Source organism: Montipora capricornis, chromosome 4 (assembly GCF_036669925.1).
Source record: "Montipora capricornis isolate CH-2021 chromosome 4, ASM3666992v2, whole genome shotgun sequence".
Lineage (NCBI taxonomy): Eukaryota > Metazoa > Cnidaria > Anthozoa > Scleractinia > Acroporidae > Montipora > Montipora capricornis.
This window is the reverse complement of record NC_090886.1, coordinates 46,510,491-46,515,490: the sequence shown is the minus strand read 5'-3', so window position 1 is coordinate 46,515,490 and position 5,000 is coordinate 46,510,491.

Genomic DNA, 5,000 nt, shown 5'->3' with positions numbered 1-5,000 from the left:
TAAGACCCACTGATCTAAAACGAAGACCCACTGATCTAAAACGAAGACCCTGTGATCTAAAACGAAGACCCACTGATCTAAAACGAAGACCCTGTGATCTAAAACGAAGACCCACTGATCTAAAACGAAGACCCACCTAAAGAATGTTAGAACGATGCCAAGCAGCTTATGGCTGGTCAGACGACATTGAATATTATGGAATTGTGGGAACGCTGGAACAGTGGAACATCTGAATGTGGGCTCTGAGTGCGTGTTTTCGGAACTCCTCACAAGTAATGATATAGCGATGTTTCGTGTGATGTCACCCATTGTTACTACAGTAATATGGCAAACAGAACCTAATTATCATTTTAACAGGTTCCCGCAAAGCAGACAAAATTTTATTGGTAGAGGAAATTCTGCTCGTTTGGGTAAAACCTACAAAAATGGACCACCTCGATCAAAAGGCCACACCATTTGCTTTCTCACGCAAGCAAGCTGTTTTTTTAGACAAATGGTAATCTATACCTCAATAACATGACTAAAAGTGACAACTATGACAGCTATTACGTGACAGATTTTTTAAACACATCTTCAGAGATTAAACTTCTTTATTCTGGCGTGGAACTTCAGCACTCTGCCGTTGCCAGCAGCCAACTCTCGCTAGTTCTCTCAAAAACTGGCGTTTGTATATGCTCTTGGCTAGCCATGATTGGTGAAAGATCTTGAAAAAATTCTACAAACGTGATCCTAACACTCTCATCAACCACGGCAGAAAAGCTTGTGGTAAATACTTGCGGTACATACTTCAGCCTAGCTAAATTCGAGTTATTGAAATTGTTAGATAAACTGATAGCAACGGAAACCACAGTTTCCGCGGTCCTTTACACTAACCCGTGCTGGCTAACCGTGGAAAAACTAACCATACATATCATTACGTTAAGATAACTAACAACAACAACAATTACAACTTTATAAGAAAGATACGCAAACACAGACCTCTTGTTTCCAACAACATCGGCGGAAATTCTGATATCGCCCAATGCCATTTGTCGTGGGTTCACGGTTATTTACATTAACCAAGAGGGACGAGGTTGTTTGCGACACGTAATTTGGTTTCCACGTTTCAAGTTGCTATCTAAGTTCTTAAGCATCGTGCATTAAAATACTTTGCATGCAATAAAACGATCATGAAAATAAAGTTTAAAATGTTACAAAATATGCTTCAACACAGCTTTTTTTATTTCAACTTTTTCTTATTCCTACTCTGTGAAGTGGAATTTAAAAAAAACTCCGAAACTAATGCAATATCATTTACCTTGAGAAACTAATATATATTTTTTAAAATGATAAATCAGCGGTGAGTGATTTTCCCAGACACTTCAACAAGATTTTTTAATGACGTTTTCCCACAGTTTTTCACGAGTATCGCACACATGCCAAAAAATGTGCATGTTTAATGCTGGGAGTGCACATTGATCTTTAATCACTCTGCACTGGTCTGTTACCTCTACTGCCAATTTTTTCTGCTGGACCAAGAACCTTTCTCGTTTTCGTCAATTTTTCTGTTGTCGTTCATGTGCGTAAATATTCAAAGATCATAGATATATTTGTAATCACCGCCTCTTTCATTTTTGTAGGTTTTACCCAAACGAGCAGAATTTCCTTTACCAATAAAATTTTGTCTGCTTTGCGGGAACCTGTTAAAATGATAATTAGGTTCTGTTTGCCATATTACTGTAGTAACAATGGGTGACATCACACGAAACATCGCTATATCATTACTTGTGAGGAGTTCCGAAAACACGCACTCAGAGCCCACATTCAGATGTTCCACTGTTCCAGCGTTCCCACAATTCCATAATAGGCTGATTTAGCAACAGAACGGGAACGTCAGTGGCGACGGCGCGCGCAGAAAAAACACCAATGAGAATTCAGAATAGAGTAGACTCCACTCTTTTCTTCTATATTCTAAATTCTCATTGGTAGTTTTGCTGCGCGCGACGTCGCCACTGACGTTACCGTTCTGTTGCTAAATCAGCCTAATATACAATGTCGTCTGACCAGCCATAAGCTGCTTGGCATCGTTCTAACATTTTTTAGGTGGGTCTTCGTTTTAGATCAGTGGGTCTTCGTTTTAGATCACAGGGTCTTCGTTTTAGATCACAGGGTCTTCGTTTTAGATCAGTGGGTCTTCGTTTTAGATCACAGGGTCTTCGTTTTAGATCAGTGGGTCTTCGTTTTAGATCACAGGGTCTTCGTTTTAGATCAGTGGGTCTTCGTTTTAGATCACAGGGTCTTAGGTCTTAGGTCTTCGTTTTTGGGTCTTCGTTTTAGAAACACCCTACCGCGTAGCCAGCTTGTAAAGATACTTCGCCATCTTGACTTTAATTCTTTCCGCGTACCGCGTAGCCAGCTTGTAAAGATACTTCGCCATCTTGACTTTAACTCTTTACGCGTACCGCGTACCGCGTAGCCAGCTTGTAAAGATACTTCACCATCTTGACTTTAATTCTTTCCGCGTACCGCGTACCGCGTAGCCAGCTTGTTAAGATACTTCGCCATCTTGACTTTAATTCTTTCCGCGTACCGCGTAGCCAGCTTGTAAAGATACTTCGCAATCTTGACTTTAATTCTTTCCGCGTACCGCGTACCGCGTAGCCAGCTTGTAAAGATACTTCGCCATCTTGACTTTAATTCTTTCCGCGTACTGCGTAGCCAGCTTCTTAAAATACTCGATGTGGCGGGGTATTCTGCAGTTACTCCCATAAATTTTCCAGTTGATTAACAGACAGATCAAGACGCAGTGAATAGTTGATAGTGGATCTGACGTAAAAACAGACACCACCACCATTCCTGTTTCTATCCCGGCGTATAATATCATACCCCAAGATATGGACCTCACGGTTCAATATACTATCATCTAGTCTTGTTTCATTAATAGCTAAAAAGTTGATAGATCTGTCGGCAAGCAGAATCCTCAACCCATCAATGTGTTTAGGTAAACTAGTTATGTTAAGGAAAGCTAATTGAAAACCACGCTCACGCGGGAGGAACGAAAAAGAATCCTCAAGAGAATCTCCCTTCAACATTGAACTATCAATTGTAGAAGACAATTGCAATTCATCAGGAATTCAAATATTTCTAAGCCGCTGATCCAACGTACACCGACAGGAAAATTGTCCACGGTTGCTTGCTTCAAAACTCTTAAGGCCTGAAACCGTCGAGTGAAGTGGTAATTCGTATGGAAAATTGTAAAGAGATCATTCACCAGGAAATGAATTAAATATACCAAAAATATTCATTACAAGCAAGTCGAAATTCAAATGCGATCGAGTGCAAAGTCTGCAATTCGGTAGTAAAACCAAATTTTCCTGCTTCACTCTCCCACCGACGCAGCACCACATTTTCTTTAGAACTAGAAATTTGTGAACAATATCCAAGTTTGACGCAAAGAATACTGAGATTAGGTGACTGCGGAACCCTAAGTGTGTTACTTCATCAGCGGCTAGTTCAAAGGTCAGTTATGTCCCAAACCCCTTTTCTGGGAAGTTCCGAAAAGCCACTTCCGAAACGGCCATTCGCTTGTTTTGATGTCTTTGATAGGCTGGTATTTAGCCCTTTTTTCAAGGTAATAAAAAGCAAAATGATTGCTAAAAAGCTCTCCATTTTTTGAGAAACTGAGGAAACTGATATACCCGAAAAGGGCCTGAAAAGTTCCGGGACTTTCGAGAAACGGGCTCCTGGTTCCTTACTGAACTTCAGAGAGGAAACTGAGCTTAGATCTGCATGTTGTCTGAACGGAATCACGGGCGGGCGAGGCTTTAGAGTCTATTTCAGTAACTAAAGAATTTCAATCGACAGTAACACCGATCTTTTAAAATTAAGAATTCAAAATTATAATAGGTTTTGTCTTGTATTGGCTTTAGGAGGTGGAAACGCTTCCTCCCTTGGGATCAGACAATAACTTAAAAGCTTTCCTTGTGTTATCTGAGGGTGCGTTTTTTGGGAAAATCAGAAAACGGATTCGAGTTTTTTTGCCGAAATCCAAAAACGGATCATGAATCCAAAGTATCCACACTAGAGGAGGATACTACGGATCAAATCAAATTTAAATCCGGATTTTTAAGATTCATCACTTCAGCGTTTTTTCGGGAAAGGATTTGAAAAAAATATTTTTGACAAGCGGTTTTCCATGCAAAAATGATACATAACAGCAACCGTACATGACAGTTTAACCAAAACGTTTTTACCGTACGATTGAAGACACGACTAGGTCGAAAATAATTAAGTTTCCTGCAAATTTCACAACAGAAATTACACTTAAAGTTTCTTGACAGCAATATTATTATTTAATAGATCACCTTTCGTACAGCTAAGTACCTTAGCACGGATCTTGTTCGTCAATTTCTTTTTATCGATCGATAAGGCCCGTTTTGACCGTCGCATTTTAGATGTGCCGAATCTCAAACAGATTTTTCTCATTTACATTAGTTTCGGCACGTGTAAAATGCGACGTTTAAAACGAGCCTTATAACCGCTAATTTTTTGTTTTGTTTTTGAAATTGCACGCAACGTGGGGTTCGTTTGTTTGCGTTGTTATGGAAAATAATCCTTTTTCGGATTTTGTGTTTTTTTGACGCTGAAGAATCCATCGATCCGGGATCACAAATCCGTTTTTGGATTTTCCCAAAAAACGCAGAGAGACAGAGAGACAGAGAACAGCGACGTTAGGTTTGGCCTTAAGTTAATCTGCGGATGCACACGTACTCTTTTTCAACTATATCATTGAAAAAACATTCATTGATGCACGATGTTAATCATCTTGAAGCGTTCATACATTAATTTATTCTTTTCAATTCGGCTTCAAAAATGCGGTGCAAGTCGGTTCATTATTGAACAAATAAACATTGGATTCAGTGGCTCTTTAAGTGCATTTAAATGCTTAAATCACATAAATGGCTGGCATTCCAGCCTGTGGGCCGAAACAAATTAAGTTTACAGGGAATTTCTAACGTTTT